This window comes from Muntiacus reevesi, chromosome 12, assembly GCF_963930625.1.
Source record: "Muntiacus reevesi chromosome 12, mMunRee1.1, whole genome shotgun sequence".
In the NCBI taxonomy this organism is placed as follows: domain Eukaryota; kingdom Metazoa; phylum Chordata; class Mammalia; order Artiodactyla; family Cervidae; genus Muntiacus; species Muntiacus reevesi.
In genome coordinates, this window is record NC_089260.1 from 19,269,288 (window position 1) to 19,288,653 (window position 19,366).

Here is a 19,366-nt window from a genome sequence, read left to right on the forward strand (position 1 = left end):
CTACACAGTATTACGGTCTTTAATCCCAACATTCCTCCCTCTGATCATAACCTCCTTTACCTTCCAGATGCCTCATGCCATGCACATACCAGCTCTTCAGGCATAATTGCCCAATCTTTTTTTTTTAAATTGAGCTCAAATTCACATAAGATACAATTAACTATTTTAAAGTATAAATTCCGTGACATTTAGTGCATTCAAAATGCTGTGTAAATACTACCCAAAGCAATCTGCAGATTCAAATGGAATTGCTATCAGTCTCAATGACTTTTTTTTTTTTTTTGACAGAAATAGAAAAATCCATCCTAAAATTCGTATGGAATCTCAAGAGAATAGCCCCCCCCCCCCAAAAAAAAAAGACCTTGAAAAAGAACAAAATTGAAGGACTCACATTTCTGGATTTCAAAACTTAACTACAAAGTTGCAGTAATCAAAACAATGTGGTACTGGCATAGGACAGACATATAGACCAGTGGAAGAGAATAGAGAGCCCAGAAAGAATGAGTTTTAACAAAGTTGCCAAGACCATTCAATGAGAAAAGGACAGTCTTTTTAACAAATGGTGGTAAGAAAACTGTATATCTACATGCAAAAGAATGCAGTTGGACCTTACTTTACCCCGTAGACAAAAATTAGCTCAAGGGCTCTCCACTAGCCATTCAAGATGCCGAGGGGAAAGAAGGCTGAGGGGCAAAAGATAGGCCAGGCCCCTGCTCTCATGAAGAATCAGGAGGCTGAGAAAGTGGATTGGACATCCAGCCCTAAAAGGACCTCACCCGCTTCACAAAGTGGCCCAGCTACATTCCCCTGCAGTGGCATGTAGTACCTTATATAAGCGGCTGAGAGTGCCTCCCGTGATTAACCTATTCAGCCAGGTCTTGGACTGCCAGACAGCTACTCATCTCCTTAAGCTGGCCCACAAGTGCAGACCGGAGATGAAGTAAGAGAGGCAGCAGAAGTTGCTGGCCCGAGCTGAGACAAAAGCTGCAGGCCAAGGGGACGTCCCCACTAAGAACCATCTATCTTTTGAGCAGGCGTTGATTCTGTCCCCACCTTGGAGGAGAGCTAGGAGGCTCAGCTGGTGGTGGTCGCCCATGACGTGAACCCATTGAACTGGTGGGTTTCCTGCCTGCCCTGTGTTGTAAGATGGGGGTTCCCTACTGTGTCATCGAGGGAAAGGACAGGCTGGGTGGTGTGTGTGTTCCACAAGAAGACCTGCACTGTTGCCTTCACACAAGTCAACTCGGAAGACAAGGGCACTCTGGCTAAGCTGGTGGAAGCCATCAGGACCAATTATAATGACAGATAAGACAAGATCTGTCATTACTGGGGAGGCAACTTCCTGGGTCCAAAGTCAGTGGACTTTGTTGTTTTGTCACTAAGTCACATCCAACTCTTTTGCAACCCCAGGAGCTGTAGCCCACCAGGCTTCTCTGTCCATGGGATTCTCCAGGCAAAGATACTGGAGTGGGTTGCCATTTTTTTTCTCCAGGGGATCTTCCCAACCCAGGGATCGAGCCCGCCTCTTCTGTATTGAGGGAGGATTCTTTACTGCTGAGCCCCCAGGAAAGCCCATTGCCAAGCTGGAAAAGTCTACATAAAAGTAATAAAATTTCTCATTCAGTCAAAACAAACAAACAAAAATTAGTCAAATGGATCAAAGAACTGAATGTAAAACAAACAAACAGAAAAAAACTTGAAGAAAAATTAGGAAAAATCTTCATGGCAGTGGATTTGGCAGTGGCTTCTTGGATAAGACACCAAAGAAATAGGCAAAAAAAAAAAAAAAAAGAAAGAAAGAAACCAGACAAACTGGACTTATTGAAAATTAAAAACTTTTGAGCATCAAAAGACACTATCAACAGAATAAAAATTAACTCACAAAATGGTAGGAAATGTTTGCAAATTATATATCTAATAAAGGATTCATGTCCAGAATTTATAGATAATATTTTTAAAGAAAAATGTTATCATACTGTTTTTGTGAGCTAAAAGATAACTCAAATATAAATGTTTAACTCTCTTGTTATATACTTTTCTGTATGTGTGTGTGTGTGTGTGTGTGTGTGTATTATAAAATATATAGAGGGAATTCCCTGGTGGTCTGACTGTTGGAACTTGGGATTTTCACTGCCAGATCTCTGCTTCAATCTTTGGTCGGAGAACTAAGATCCAGCAAGCCTCATGGCACAACCAAAAATCAATTAGCTAACTAAATTAATTACATATGTATGTAGAGAAAGGCATAGATAAGCTATATTATATGCACACATAGACTATAAATTTCTTGAGATTTGGCTAGTCCTAAACATTTTTTCCCATGGGTTTGGTATATAGTCTTGTCCCACAGGAAAATTTCAATATATTAATTATTTTTAATTGAATGAAGGAGAGAAAAATACTCTAATTCTTCCATTACCAGTAGTGTTGTTTTTCTAAAAGTCAGAGGCGATCATGCCATTCCTTGCTCAGAATCCTTGCATGACTTCCATCCCAGTGCTTCCCGAGTTGAGTGTGGACTGGTTACCTGGTGGGCAACCTCTCCTCATCTACTCTCTGCCGTCCTCTCCACCTCGTCCTCAGCACTGCATGAAGATGGAGGGAAGGTTTATGGCCTCGGTATCCTTGGTAAAATAGCAGCAATAGACGCCACCTCAAGGACTGCTGAAAGGACTAAATGAGGTGATATCTGAAAATGTCTGGCATATACTTGAGACCTGTCAACCCATGCTGGCTTCTTTTTCTCCCTCCTACACCCTGCTCTTCAGCCACATGAAAGCTTTTGCCCTCTCAGAACACACATGTAGTTTCACTCCTCCAATTATCCTTTCCCACTGCTTCACATTTGTCCTCCTGACCTCTGCCACCTCACTCTGTAAAAATGTAATGAGCACTTCAAGACATATTTTAAACAGTGCTTACTCAGGGAAAGTTTTCTGCCTTCCCTGTGCGTGTTCTTGCTCAATTGTGTCCTACTCTTTGTGACTCCATGGAGTGAAGCCCACCAGGCTCCTCTGTCCATGGGATTTCCCAGGCAAGAATACCGGAGTGGGTTGTCATTTCCTCCTCCAGGGGATCTTCCCAGGCCCAGAACTGAATCCATATCTCTTGCATCTCCTACACTGGCAGGTAGATTCCTTACCGTTAGGAAGATTCTTTACGTGGGAAGTCCCTGGCTCCCCTAGGAGTTATAAAACTGTCATGGAGGAGGAAAAGCTTAACCTACCCTTCTAGGTTCTTCTGCCTGGTCTAAGAATGAGACTGATGTAAGACAGGAGAACAAGAGAAAATAATATCTTAACTTGTACATATGGAAACCCCACTTCCAGGAAAGGTTGAGACAGAAACATAGAATGAGGCATAAAGGAGTTGAGGAATGGGATAGGAACTTCCAAGGAAAGGAGGGAGATTCCAGGATGATAAGAAGAGTAGATGGCTGGGAATTAGATGTCTACTCTGCCATATAGATAGGGCCACTTAGATAAAATTTATCTCGATAATAACTCTTTTTCTGGAAAAAATCCCCAATTTTAATTCTTCTAGGTAGGTAAGGGAGGGGCAGTAGTTTCTCTTAAGCCTACAAGGCCTCCATTGCCTTTAGTGCAAAATAATCCACATGCCAAATAGCACACCTTAAAGAAAGGCTGTTATTAACCCCTATAATCCTTTTCTGTATTTCCCTGTAATTTTGTAAGTTTCTTAAATGATTTTAAAGAGGCTTTCATAGGCTGTCTTGTATTACATTTATTTGTGACCATATCTTGTGTACATAAACATCTATCTTCAGAGCCCAAAACGATATTAAGATGAATTGTTTTGTTGTCTTTTTTGATTGTACCATGTGGCTTGTGGAATCTCAATTCTCTGCCCAGGGATTGAACCCAGGCCCTCCACAGTGAAAGCGTGGGTTCCTAACCACTGGACTGCCAGAGAATTCCCTTGAAATGTTTTTTTTTTTTTTTTTGACCAGGAAATTTGGGTCTTATATTTCATAACTGAAATACATCATAAAATCATCCCAAGTGCAGTCTCCCTATAAATAGTTCCTCTCTTTATGTGATAACATCCAGCCAGGCAATTTGGCACCATTGCCACCCACAGCTCTCTGGATGATAGAGCTGCATGAGATAACATAAGATAATGCGACTTCTAGGGAGGTGGAGGTGGGGAAATTCACAGATGATTGGACCTGGGATGGCACACACCTGAGCCAACAGGAACAAACCCAGTCATTTGCTCAGAAATGACTTGTATGGCTCAGGTTCTTTCTCAGAAGAGCCAGGCTAGTCCCTTTCTCCCTAAAGAACTTCAGTGTGTTTTTAGTTGAGTCTGGGTCCTGGAGCTTAGTGGCCATGGGGGAAGTCTAGGGTGAACCGCAAAATGGAGGGTGAAGTCCAGAGTGAACAGCAAAACAGGGTGAAGGCAAAACAGAGGAAAGGTGAAAGCTGGTGCAGAAGCAGAGACGAAGAGGCATAGGGAAGAGCTACCCTGTTTCTCAGGGCTCCTCAGTTCTCTGGCCAATTTGAGTGAAGCTGAGCAACACTTTGCTTTCTGTCCTTGGAGCCCGTGAGATCTCTGTGCACTCTTAGTGAAGTGGTGAAGTGAAGGTGTTAGTCATTCAGTCATGTCCAACTCTTTGTGACCCTGTGGACTGTAGCCTGCCAGGGTCCTCTGTCCATGGAATTCTACAGGCAAGAATACTGGAGTGGGTAGCCATTCCCTTCTCCACGGCATCTTCCTGACCCAGGGATTGAACCTAGGTCGCCTGGGTCTCCAGGTGATTCCTTACCACCTGAGCCAGCAGGAAAGCCTGTATACTCTTAGTAAGTACCCCTTTTTAACCTCAGTTGGACGGATGCTTCTTACAGTCACCCACATCCTGGCTGCAAAAAGGAAGTTGTTTTGCTGAATTAACTCCAGCCTGTAATGTGTCCAGTCACCTGAATTTATATCTATCTTTGACCCTCTCTTTTAGCTAATTATGACTTTGGGGAAATTTTTTGCTCACTCTGTGTCTCAGTTTCTTTAATAGGTAAAATGTAGTAAGTTCATATCATGTTTTACCACTTACCAAAAACTTTCCACACATTCTCTCATGTGAATTTTTTTAAAGTTCTAAGAATACAGACAAGGAATTTTTATTCATGTTTTACAGACTTTCCCAAGATCTCTATCTACTCAGGTCACCGTCAACTTTACCTCAGAGAATATAGATAATTTTTAAAGGATAATAAATTGAAGATTGAGTGAATGAATACATTCTAAATCTCTTCTGTGAGAATACTTGATGAGAAACTCCCAAGTCATTAGAAGCAACAGTGACTTCATATGCTACTTTTATGAGTCCCCTTTCAGAGTATACTGATACTGAGTTCAATAGTGGGACCACTAGATTGAAGACTTATGGTTGTGATGAAGTGCTCTATTTCTAAAAATTATGTGTAATATTCCTACCTGTGGCATGGGCTTCATGAAGGATTCATTACCATCTGGAAGTTTAATTTCTAGGCTATAGGCTTCAGATCTTACCTGGACCCATGTACAATACCTGGTACTTTCCCACTTAAAAAAATACTATTACGGGTCACAAAGAACTTTCAGTACTAGGATGATGCCACATGATCCTGTTCCCCAGAACTTCCTCATGAGATCCCCGAGGCCACTGAGACAGCCTGACCAGGTCCCTCCACAGACAAGCTTCTTGCTCTCCATCTCCCCGCCAAGGCTGCCTGTCAGTCTTGTTCTGCTCAGAGCTCTGTCAGCCCCCACGTGACTTAGGGGAAGCCGACCACGATGCTCCCCAGAGCTGCCTGCACCGTTCCACTCAGAGCCCGGCTGAGTCATCACCCTCTCCTTCCAGCTGCCGCCGCCAGACCACAGGGCTTCTTTCTTAGTTCAGCCCCAAAGAGAAGAGTACGTTATGCAAAATAGGTGCGAGCACAAAAAAGGCAACCCCCACCCTCCCTCACACCGAAAAGCACGCGGAGGTCTCCTTATGTAATACAGGGATTAACCAGCACCCACCTGAAAAAGAGAGGGAAGGAGAAACCAGTTTGGAGTTGGTTCACTGCTGAAAGGGCTGGCCCTCGGTGGGACCTGTTCAATATGGTTCCGAAGAAACACCCAGTGTGTGGATTGGAAGAGATCCTAACTTTCTGCTCTTTTGCTATAATGATAACTCCCTTTAAAGTGATGTGTAACAATGTTAGTAACACTGACATATACCATGTTAATTCCTTTATGAACATTCTGCATATTTTAACCTTTAATTTTAACCTTTTAAAAAATATTTTAATATTTTAACCTTTAATTGTCTGTCACAAATGTGTTCCATGAATAACAGTTATAGAAGTAGTAGTAGTATATTATGCTATTATATTGTATATATATTATTATTGCAATACCAGTTGTCGTGTCTTACCCATCCCCAAATCTTTGCTGAGCCTTTGTACATCCATCGGTCATTCCTTCAGAAAACATCTACAGAGCATGTAGTACTTACCAAGTCGTGTGTTAGGCCCTGAAGACACCCAGAAGAATAGACCCAGGCTCTTTCTGGCCTGGGTTCCAATCTTTCTTAAGCGTTATCTTGCTGGGTGGTGTTAGGCATGTTCCTTAAGCTTTCTGAGATTAGATTTATTCAACTGTTAAATGAGTACAATAATTTCCCTGTCATAGGATTCTTGATGGGATTAGAGGCACATGCAAAAGGCTTAGCCCAGCACATTACTCATAGAAAGAGCAGCTCTTAATATAATCTTTGCATCACTTAATATGGAGTTTTTATATATCATTTTTAAGCATACTAGGAGAGAATGCCTCTTCAGGCTCACATAGAGATCAGTAGTAGAACCTGGTATTCAAACCTGCAGGCCACATAACAGGGAGATGTGATTCCGAGTTTGAAATCAGGATTATCTCTGAGACACCCTGGTATCTCTAGATTCCACATGTCTCCTGGACAGATGAAGCACTGATATACATGGAAAGGAGATTTTTAAAAATAGAAGACTCTTAACTCATGCATAAATTCAAATTTTTTAGAACTCTTCAGACACCTGGCATGACATGAAGTTAAATACAACAGAGTCCCTGTTCCGTGATGTTTGTAATGAAAACCTGAGAACTGTGAAGCTGCAGAGCCAAACAAACCTCAAAAACCCTCCAGAAAAGAAATTTTTCCCTGTTGATCACCATCCAGAGTTAACATTTTTGGAAACTTTGAACAGAATCAATTTGCAAGGATGCAGCCCTTGCTCCTACCCCCTCCCCCACCCTTCCACACTTAACCGTATCTTATCCTCTGAGGTCCTTAAAAAGTGATAGTGATAGTCGCTCAGTTGTGTCCAACTCTTTGCGACCTCATGGACTGTAGCCTGCCAGGCTCCTCCATTCATGGGATTCTCCAGGCAAGAATACTGGAGTGGGTAGCCATTCCCTTCTCCAGGGGATCTTCCTCACCCAGGGATTGAACCCAGGTCTCCTGTACTGCAAGCAGATTCTTAAAAGTCTGAGCCACCAGGGAAGCCTTAAAGTTTGAGACCCTTAAAGTCTTCAAATCTGAATGATTTGCAGTCCCAATGAAAAAACTAAAATCAAAACTGATTTGGGGAAAAACAGCAACTTTCTGACCTCTTGGTACTCATTCTTCAGAGCGTTTTTGTATGCTTGTTTATTTTCTTAATGTCTCTTGGTTATATGTCTTTCTTGTTTTGGTTTCATATATGAAATGTTCCACCTGTGTATTCACTTTCTGGATTTATTCCCTAGAATTTTAAGTAAAAGATAGTTTACAGCCACGTTCGTCAAGCTCTTTTTTTTCTCTTCAATCCATAATAAGAAATATATTTTATATTTTAACCCCAATACATGCATATTTACAAATAGCTAAAAGTTTCAAGAACTAATATCCATACTATGAGGTATGCACTATGATTTTTTTTTTTTTATTCTATCTTGTGTGTAAAAAAATTGAATTAGAGGTCCAGGAGGAATGGGGAAGGGATGAATAGATGGAGCACAGGACAGTTTCAGGGCAGTGATGTATGCTATATGATATGATAATGATGGACACATGAAATTTGTTTATTTGTCCAAACCCTTAGGATAGCACAGTGAACCCTAACATAAGAAATGGACTTTAGTTAATAATTGTGTATCAGTATCAGTTTGTCAATTAACAAATGTCACTTCTGTGAAATTTTTGTTAACCTAAAACTGCTCTAAAAGATGAAAATTTTAATTTCTCTTAAAAATATCTTAAAAATAAAAAAAGTTGGTTGTAACATAAAATTAATTTTACTACCTGCTAGTGGCTTATTCTCCACAATTTGAAAAACTGTGACCTATAGGAAGTGCCCTGGCCTTCTAACCAGCTCTGTTGTACCATGGATCCTGGCCTTAGACAAGACACATGCTATTGTGTCTTAACTTTCCCATCTGAAAAATGCGGGGTTTGATCATAAAAATGTCAAGATCCTTTCTAGCCCCCAAATGTAAGTATAAATTCTAAGAATTTTAGAATGAAAAAAAAATCATTAAGCATGAATTGTAAATTATATATGAATTAGCGACTATACATTATTTATGCCCAACTTATTTTTATAGGCATCTTATGGGAACTCTTATCTTGTCTCTTTAAATAAATAAATGAAAATTAATGATTCCCAAACAAACTATGCAATTACATTTTCCTCTAGGCTCCTGAATCTAGATCCTCATGGAAGAAGCAAATGAAGAGCGTTTAGAAAAGATGAAACAGTATCTCTGGTGTGGGTGTTTGCTCTACTGCCAGGGCCTGGCTGCAGCTTACCTGAACTCAGTTCTCATTGGCCCCATTCAGTGTTTGCTGGGAGCCAGTGATAGCCAGGCCCTGTGCTGGGGTGAAGAAAGTACTTTCTCACCTCTGGTAGTTTGGATCAGGAAATAGAAATCTGAATGTTTGCGACCCAATGGACTGTAGCCTACCAGGTTCCTCCGTCTGGGATTTTCTAGGCAAGAATACTGGTGTAGATTGCCATTTCCTTCTCCAGGGGATCTTCCCAACCCAGGGATTGAACCCAGGTCTCCCGCATTGCAGGCAGACGCTTTACCATCTGAGCCACCAGGGAAGTCACAATGGAAATCAGGCTACCTCATTTCCAGATCATTCTTGCTTTCCCTACCCCAGGACCACAATGGCAAAGGCAGCAATCTGGGAAAAATGCATGAAAGCTCTGGCTCAGGCTGACCTGGCTTGAATCTCAGTGCTCAGTGCTTCTTGACAGCTTTTGAACCTTAGGGAAGTTGTCCAGCCACTCCCCTCATTGTTCTCAAGTGAAAATGGGGTAATAATATTCTATCTCATAGGACTTCCTGAAGATGGAGGAGGGAATGGGGCTGTCAACGTGGTCCTGCGCCATGCTGCAAAGTAGATGAAGGCGCCCTTGGAACACCCTTCCCATTTTTCACATTTGCTCTGCCCTCACCCCTCCTCACCCTTACTTTCTGCAACCAACAATGTTACATGCTCCTCCCAAATACCTAGTGCATCCCCACAACTCCACCCACCCATTCAATTTATTTGCCTTCTTCTCTAAGAAAGGATCACCCTAAGCAAATTATGGAACAAATCACCTATGTGTTTCCTCTCCCATGCCAAGAAGTCCCTGTAGGGGAACCCAATTGGCATTGAACTTCATAAGCAGCCTAGAGAAGGAAAAGTTCATCACAGTTAGAGAGCAACATTCTGGGAGGTGAAGTTTCAGTCTTCCTGTTCTGCTTTATTGGAACTGCTTTTAGCTTGATTGCATGGCAAATAATAACAATAGCACCCTAGTTCAGTGGTCCCCAGGCTTTTTGGCACCAAGGATCAGTTTAGTGGAAGGTAATATTTTCATTGATGGAGTTGGGGGGGTTGTTTTGAGATGATTCAAACACATTACATTTATTGTGCACTATAATTTTATTATTATTACATTTTGATATGTAAAAAGCTTTTCCACCACTCACCTCCTGCTGGGCAGCCTGACTCCTAACAGGCCACGGACCAGACTTGTCCACCGCCCTGGGTTGGGGACCCTGATCTAGGTTCTTTAACTCATGTCTATAGTTTGCTGGCCTTGTGCTAACCAGTCTACATAAATATCGCCACACCTCACAACCGCCTTGAAAGGCTGGGTTTCCCTTGGTGTCTTTTGAGCGTCTCCATGAAGCAGCAACATGAGCTTGAACTCCAGGTCTATTTCCCCCGAGATCAAGGAAGCCCAGCCTGACAGTGAGGTGTTGGGGTGGAGGAGGGGGAGAAGCAGTTGCTTTAACAACAATCACAGAAGTCCCTGGGGAGTAGTTGCCAGGGTGAGGGTACCAGCCCAGGGAATACCCAGGAAAGAGCAGCCCCCAGAAGGGAGGGGGGCCCCCCTACTGGTGTCGAGTCCAGCAATCACACTGACGAGGTGCTGAGCCAAGCCCGTGTCGGGCCTCACTGATGCATGGCTGGGCTGAAGAAAGAACTCATTGAATTGTTCATGGAAAAGAGCGGTGCCCGAGAGGCCAGGGCTGGAGAATGAGGCCGCCTCAAGCACAGGGCTTGGCAGGACACCAGGCTGAAAGGTACAGCAATGGCCTCTGAGTTGGTTCTCGGAGTGGAGTTTGGCCTCACAAGCTGGCTGGTGGCTGCGGGGAAAGACGGACACTCGCAGGTTTCTTCTGTGAGTTTGAGGCTCAGTGCTGCTGATGAGTCAGAGAGTGTCTGAACTTCGGCTCCACCTCCACCTCCGTGTGAGAGCGGAGACCTGGACCAGCTTGAGCCACTCGGAGCTGGAGAAGTCAGGCTATGTTTGGGCTTTGTCAGCAGGCTTCTTGCTTCCTCAAATCTACCCGGACAGACCGGAGCCAGAGGCCTTGGTGGCTGGATAACTTGGGCCTAATTCCAGCGTGCCAGCTGGGCCAACAGTTAGGTGGCAATGATAAAAACATTATTTATTGTGTGCAAACACTGCCCTAAGCGTTTTGTGTCTATCTCCCTCTTCGAAGCAACTCTGGGTACTAATATTATTAAACCCCCTTCTACATGAGGAGATCAAACCAGTCAATCCTAAAGGAAAGCAATCCTGAATATTCACTGGAAGGACTGATACTGAAGCTGAAGCTCCAATACTGTGGCCACTTAATGCAAAGAACTGACTCATTGGAAAAGACCCTGATGCTGTGAAAGATTGAAGGCAGGAGGAGAAGGGGATGACAGAGGACGGGAGGGTTGGATGGCATCACTTACTCGATGGACATGAGTTTGAGCAAGCTCCAGGAGATAGTGAAGGACAAGGAGGCCTGGCGTGCTGCAATCCATGCGATCACAAAGAGTTGGACACGACTGAGCAACTGAACAACAACAGACGAGGAGACTGAGGCAGGGGCATAGTTAGGTAGTTTGCCTAAGGTCCACACTGCCTGGGACTGATGGAGTCAGGATTTGAACCTGGCTGAGTGACTCTAGAACTTCACCTTGGGCCATTATCTTACCCTGTCTCTGATTCATGAATTGTAAAATGGGCTAAACAGGGTGTGGTGATAGTCAATTTGGGATAATCCGTTAGTAGAGAGGGCACAGTGCCTGCAGGGAAAACAATGTGAGCTGCTGTTGGTGTGATTCATCATGGCCCTCTGCAATCTTGTTACTCTTTCTGTTTCTTCTCAGATAATGGTTATTTATTTATGGCTGTGCTGGATCTTCATTGCTGTGCACCAGCTCTCTCTAACTGTGGCGAGAGGGGGATATTCTCTAGTTGCAGTGTGCAGGCTTCTCATTACAGTGGCTTCTCTTGCTGTGGAGCAGGGTCTCTAGAGCGTGCGGGCTTCAGTAGTTGTGACCCACAAGCTGAGTTGCTTCTCAGCATACGGGGTCTTCCCAGACCAGGGATCAGACTGGTGGATCCCTTTGCAAGGTGGATTCTTAACCACTGGACCATCAGGGAAGCCCCTCAGACAATTTTTTTTCCAAATAATTTTTTGATTGAGCTTCACGAGCCTTTCATTTTCTTGGGTTGTCTATTTGACATGTGTGGAGGGGCCAGGCAGCAAAGTTCAAAAACCCTGTGTGATAAGTGGGGATTCTGTGCCCACCTGAACAATATTCCAAGAATCCTTCAAAGATTGAAGTTCAAGCTTGGTCCTCTGAGCAAACAGTTTGGAGAAGTTCTTCTATGCCCTTATTGTTGTTGTTCAGTCGCTAGGTTGTGTCTGACTCTTTGTGACCCCACGGACTACAGCACGCCAGGCTTCCCTGCCCTTCACTATCTCCCTGAGTTTGCTCAAGCTCCTGTCCATTGAGTTGGTGATGCCATCCATTCATCTCATCCTCTGTCAACCCCTTCTCCTCCTGCCCTCAATCTTTCCCAACATCAGGGTCTTTTCCAATGAATCACCTTTGTTTGCCTTTAACTGTTTAAATAAAAAATGTCTTCATAACAACAACAACAAACTTCCTGGTTTGGTTATGTTGTGACTGCTAATACTCAGAGAAAAAGAAGTGATAAATTAAAGTTACCTGTGTCTAGGGGTCCCATAGGGAAGAGAAGGAAAGCTTTCTCCTTCTTGGGTGGGAGCAGATACATGGAAGCAGGGGAAGGATCTCACATCATTCTGGTGCCTCTCCTCCAAAGCTGAAGCTGAGACACACCACGAGTGGCCCAGGAGAAGCCCCAGGGAAATTCTAGATCTTGCTTCCCTGCAGGCCAAGGGGATTCTGGAGTCTTCCCTTGGGGTAGGGAGCCCTCAGATGCAGCCCAGCCCCTCTATGAGGAGAAGTTTCTACTTTGTAGTTCACCTCTTAAAGAAGGTACATGTTGATGAAAAATTAATCAGTCAATCTAAGAAAGGAATGGAAAATTCTATTCGAGCCAAATTTGAGCATTACAAGTTGAGAAGAGTATCTCAGAAAGCTCCAAGAACTGTTGCACTAGTTGAAAGTCAAGACACATAAGTTTTTTGAGACAGAGGGCTGTACATCAAATGATGTTTTATTGATGGTTTACTTTAATCCATATCCAAGCATCTTCGTGGTGGGTCATGTGACCCCTTACAAGATCAAGAAAGAATGTTATCTCTAAGGAGTTGTTGACGCTCGGAGAATGTTGCTCTTTATGGCTAAGCAGGTATTGCTGATAATTGGTGGGGGTTGGGGGTGGGCTTGGGGCTGGAGGGGTGTCTGGTTGATGCTTAATGCAGATACACAATGTGCAGAGGTTTTTTTTTTTTTTTTGCCATGCCACTTGGCTTGTAGGACCTTAATTCCCCAACCAGAGATTGAACCTGTGTTTCCTGCAGTGGAAGCATGGAGTCCTCACCACTGGACTGCTAAGGAATTCCCCTAGAGCAGAATCTGAAGGTTTACATTTTTCTTGTCTTGCCATGAAATATGAATTTCATTTCACATGCCCAAGGACTTGTGGATGGGCAGACTCTGGATTTTTTTTTTAAATTGTCCCTTTTCCAGGTCTCTTGGGCTCAGCTGCACGTTGCCTGGTCATTAGGGAGCTCCAGCCCAGGGCCCTCATATACTGTACTCAGGCTTATCCATAGTAACTGCTTATGGCCTGATGTCAGCACTCTAGTCACTCCAGACCTGTGTAGGAGGGACAGAGCAGAGAGGCCTGGGTCAAGTGGGCTACTTCTGAGATCACCCCAAGAGACCCACAGAGAGCTGGTAGGCTTGAGCACTAAAGCATGAGAAGACTCACAAGCCAGTGACTCACTACTTCTCTTGCTATTCCAAGACAGAGACATCAGCTGTTAGAATTATTGCTTAGTTGCTCAGTCGTGTCCGACTCTGTGACCCTATGGGCTGTAGGCGGTTTCTCTGTGCAAGAAATTCTCCAGGTAAGAATACTGGAGTGGGTTGCCATTCCCTTCTCCAGGGGATCTTCCCGACCCAAGGATCAATTCTTTACCACTGAGCCACCAGGGAATACCGTGTAGATTTGAAGCTGGGGCAAGGTTTTTCTGTCCATCTTCACTTCCCCATCCAAGCTCTGCTATTACATAGTAGGGCTGATTTGCTGGCCTCCAAAAATGTCCGTGGAGGGGAGCAAAAGAGAATACACTAAGGACAGATGAGGGAAAGGGAAAGAAAGAGAGGAAACAAAACTAAGGATTCTCTTAGGAAATTTTTTGGGAAAAGTTAATCTCAAGCCAAAATAAAGAAATAAATAAAGTTACAGGCTTTGTTTTTAGAGGAGATAATACATCTGTGTGTATAATTACATCACCACTTAGAAATGCCACAGGGAATTTTCCTTTTTCTTAGTTTCCCACTTTCCTTTTCCTCTGCCCCCTTTCCTTTCAACAGAAGGCTCCAGTTTGGATTCCATACAGGAAGTGCGATATAGTGCACACGGCGGCCACATTACACCAACTTTCATGAAACTGGGGGCTGGAGCGCCATGCTTCCTGGTGGGAAGGAGTTTTGGGGGCTCTAAGGCCCCATCACTTCATGGCAAATAGATGGGGAAACAGTGGAAACAATCAGACTTTATTTTTTGGGGCTCCAAAATGACTGCAGATTGTGATTGCAGTCATGAAATTAAAAGACGCTTACTCCTTGGAAGGAAAGTTATGGCCAATCTAGATAGCGTATTAAAAAGCAGAGACATTACTTTGCCAACAAAGGTCCATCTGGTCAAGGCTATGGTTTTTCCAGTGGTCATGTGTGGATGTGAGTGTTGGACTATATAGAAAGCTGAGCACCAAAAAATTGATGCTTTTGAACTGTGGTGTTGAAGACTCTTGAGAGTCCCTTGGACTACAAGGAGATCCAACCAGTCCATCCTAAAGGAGATCAGTCCTGGGTGTTCATTGGAAGGACTGATGCTGAAGCTGAAACTCCAATACTTTGGCCACCTCATGCGAAGGGTTGACTCATTGGAAAAGACCCTGATGCTGGGAGGGATTGAGGGCAGGAGGAGAAGGGCATGACAGAGGATGAGATGTCTGGATGGCATCACTGACTCAATGGACATGAGTTTGAGTAAGCTCCAGGAGTTGGTGATGGACAGGGACGCCTGGCGTGCTTCGATTCATGGGGTCGCAAAGAGTCGGACACAACTGAGCGACTGAACTGACTGAACTGAAGGCCCCAAGGGTACTGGCCCCCAGGGGATTCCAGGAAGAATGATCTGGTTCCCGAGTGCTCAGTTCTGAAAGCTCCCTTTCGGCAAAGAAAAGCTGGCTTTGGCTGAGAGATAAGCCTGGGCACCTTTGACCCTTTTGTGCTAGGCAAGAAGGGAGGAGGCTGACCTCAATGAGATAAAAGACTGTTTTCCTTTGAGCTAGAGGACTCAAACTCTCTTTTGTTTCTGCCTGGAAGACAAGCAGAGCTTATTCCAGTCCTGTCAGAGGTCATCCAACATCAGCCCCCGTCGTCAGGGTGGCCGTGTCTGTGACGCCCTTAGAGGTCGACAGTGTGCTCAGGGCGAACCAAAGACGCCTGGCTTGTGGTCACGGTGGTGGTGGCTTTTGTTTTGTTCTGTTTTGCAAGAGTGGGTACAACAGTCGTTTAAAGTCTGGTTTCCCTGGTGCCAAAAAAAAAGAAACACACCACAAAAACGCAAATCCTAGTACCTCCTGCTTCTGGCTCAGCTGTCCCCAACCCTTGAAAGTTACCCAACTGGAACGTGGAGAACAGAGAGGGAGCAGATCCCCCCTTCCTGTGGGTGGGTTCCCTTAGAGTTCTTGCCCAGGTCAGCGTACTCCCCCGTGCCAATCACAGAGCCCAGCATTTGGGACCCTGCCTCCGTGTCCCCACACTGGCCCCAACTCAGATTACCTCCCCAAACAGCAACAATTGGTTGCCTGGGGCAGTGGCCCCCACAATCTGCACTGCTGAAATAGTTTGACACAAACTGGTCTGCAATTTTAAACATACCTGTGCCCCACCCAGATGTCAACACATTAGTAACTAACACTAATCCTGAAACCTAGTGCCTGGGAGAAATGAAGAAACAGGGGTGGGGATTCAAAAGAGCAGCTGCAGGGCCTAGATGTGCCAGGCAGGGCCAGCTAATAATAGCTTGAATTTTATCTAGCCCTCACTCTGCCAAGTATGCACTAAACACTTCTCCTTTATTTCCTGCAATCCTCACCTCAGTGCTGGAAGGTGCAGGCGATTCCCATTTTGTTGACAGGGAAACAGAGCCTTTTGTTAAAGGATCTGAAGTCCGTCTAGTCAAAGCTATGGTTTTTCCAGTAGTCACGTATGGAAGTGAGAGTTGGACCATAAAGTAGGCTGAATGCCAAAGAACCCGTGCTTTTGAACTGTGGTGTTGGAGAAGACTCTTGAGAGTCCCTTGGACTGCAAGGAGATCAAACCAGTCAATCCTAAAGGATATCAGTCCTGAATATGTATCGGAAGGACTGATGCAGAAGCTGAAGCTCCAATGCCTTGGCCACCTGATGCAAAGAGCTGACTCATTAGAAAAGACCCTGATCCTGGGAAAGATTGAAGGCAGGAGGAGAAGGGGACGACAGAGGATGAGATGGTGGATGGCATCACCAACTCAATGGGCATGAGTTTGAGCGAGCTCAGTGAGACGGCGAAGGACAGGGAGGCCTGGCGAGCTGCAGTCCATGGGGTTGCAAAGAGTCGAACATGACTGAGTAACTAAAGAACAACAAGGCTCTGAGGGATGGAGTCATTTGCCTAAACTCACACGGCCACTAGGAACTGAAAGCAAATTTGAACTCTCATCTGATTTGCAAGCCCCGCGCTTTTCAGCATCAGGTTGCACTGCTGCTGCAGGCTGATAAATTTAACGAGAGTGGGTGCCAGGAAATGCCAGCTGATCCAGGAAGGCAGTTGTTGCCAACGTGTCAAACACCAGAAGGGGTCTGAGACCTGAGAAGTGGCAGTTCAGTACCTGAAAACCACTGGGCCAAGTGTAAGTGTTGCTGGAACACCCAGTGCAGGTGCAAAGACCACACGTGCCTGATGAGGAGGGTAGAAGGCAGCACCCTCAGTCACTGCCTTCTGCTAACCCAGTGAGGAAGCTGCCGAGGTGCAGAGAGCCAGGGAAGGGCTTTTGTATTTGTGTTAATGTAATCTCCCACCTCTGGGCTTGCCTGGTGGTTCAGCGATAGAGAATCCACCTGTCAGTGCAGGAGATACGGGTTTGATCCCTGGGTGGGGAAGATCCCCTGGAGAAGGAAATGGCAACACACTCCGACTTAGCGACTAAACAACAACAATCTCCCAGCTAAAGGCTGATGGAAACAAACAATGGAGTTGACGTTGCTTCAGTCATGTACAAATATAAGCTGGTCTTCCTCCAAGACGTTTTGAATGGAATGAATGCCCCCGTCCTGGGTACCTTCTGATACCTAGCCCCTGTAGAGCCCCCGTAGGGCTTCTATTTCCTTCCGAATCTCAGCTAGCTCCCCGCACCCCACTGTGCAGGTGTCTCCCCGTAATAGTGTGGGCACCCACTCCGCTCAGTGCCTGCCCCGAGGCGTGGCACCTCGCTGTCTTCTATCTTCTCTCTCGCCACACAGCCAGAGGTGCTGCCTGGTGGATAGGGGGTCACCCTCTCCATCTGTCTGTCTTTGATAGTTTCATTTCTTTCCCATTACTGGGTGGTTAGTGGTGGATGGATTCAGAGCATTATGTGTACTTTTTAGAATTTTATTTATTTATTTTTGGCTGAGCTGGGTCTTTGTCGCTGTGTGTGGGCTTTCTCTAGATGCGGTGCGTGATCTTCTCATGGTCTTAGTGCGGCGGTGTCTTCTTGTCGCAGAGCATGGACTCTAGAGTGTGCGGGCTTCAGTAGTTGTGGTACACGGGCTTAGTCGCTCCACGGCATGTGGAATCTTCCCAGAGTAGGGATTGAACCTGTGTCCCCTGCATTAGCAGGCAGATTCTTAACCACTGGACCACCAGGGAAGCCCATTTCAAATATTTTTAAGAGATCACATACTATACACCAGTTCTAGGTCCTGTACATGTATTGACTCTTTTATAGCAGCAGCAGCATCCTCATAAAAGAATGTGAGTTGGGTAATACCCTGATCTCCATTTTATAGATGATAATATCTGGGGTCCAAAGAGGTGAAGCTACTCGCCCATGTTACACAACTGATGAATAGCAGAGCCTGAATAGAAATCTAGGCTGCCTAAGCTTAGTACCCGCACTCTCAGTTGTGCTGCCATGGTGATTCCGGACTGAATCAGGGTATGCATTCAAGCGTCTCTTCCTGGGCGTGCCAGACCTATCCATGGTTGGGTTGCTGCTGCCATAACTGACTTTGGGCTAGAACACTGAAATGATATCAGGTTCCCAGGTGAACATGCTGCTATTGTAGGTGGTCAAGGCAAATACCACATTGCACTGTCGATGCTCTGAAGAGGGTGGGGCTGAGTGATTCACCTCCCCTGGGACACCCTCTTCTTTCGGTTTGTGCCTGGGCACATTGACTCAGTTTCTGATGTCATCCAGTGCTGGACACCCTTGGTAGCATCACCTCCTGTTCATAGGAAATGCAGTCAGTCATCTGGGAAACGTGCGGAGCAGAAATTCACAGGCAGAACAACATCTAGGGTCACTCCCAGGAACATGTCAATTCCAGAGCTTAACAGGAACCTTGGAGGGAGTGAGGATAATAATAGCTAATGCTTATTAAGCCCTCACAACGTGCCATCCCTGGTCTAAGCACATTCCAGGAACTTTGTCATTTAATCCTCACCTTGGCCTTCTGATGTGGATCCTATTATTATCCCACTTTGGTATATGAAAAAAAAAAAACGAGGCATGGAGATGTGATTTCCTAAGATCACAGACCTGATAAACAGGGGATTCAGGATTCAAACGCCATCATTGTCTTCAAAAACTGAGTTCAATCATGGCACTGCAATGAACACCTGAGCCCTTGCTCCTTAACTGCAGCTCTTTTTCAGGGGAGATGGGGACTTTCAGCTCTCTTATCACCCGCTTCATTGTCAGCCTCGGATGCATGAGGCCCCAGAAACAAAGTGAAAAGAAAGCTTGGCCGAAAATAACTGCATGACTCCTGCCTGGGGAACAGGATCAGGAGGTGAGAAGTTGGGGTGGGGGAGTTCTCTCTCCAGGAGGCAAATTCTGTGAGTGATGTTTCTGAGTAGGCTCTGGGGGGAGGGTTCAGAAGAGACTTTGGTCAACATCCATGGCAGCAGAGGGGATGGGAGGGGGAACCCAGGTCTCCCCTTGAGCCTCTGAGTTTCTGAAACAAGACTCCTTCTCCGCTCATCCTTGCCCTCCCAGCCTGACCTTGCTGGGCTCCCGTTCTTGCCACCTGCTGCTATTGGTCGCTGGCGCCCACTTCTTAGGTGCTGACAGGAGGGAAGCGCCTCTCCCAGCTGGTGACA

General features: G+C 45.2%; 1 pseudogene; it reads left to right on the forward strand.

Moving 5' to 3' along the window:
- The first annotated feature begins 664 nt into the window (after positions 1 to 664).
- The window catches only part of LOC136144711 (large ribosomal subunit protein eL8 pseudogene), a 39,999-nt pseudogene continuing 21,297 nt past the window's right edge, over positions 665 to 19,366 (forward strand).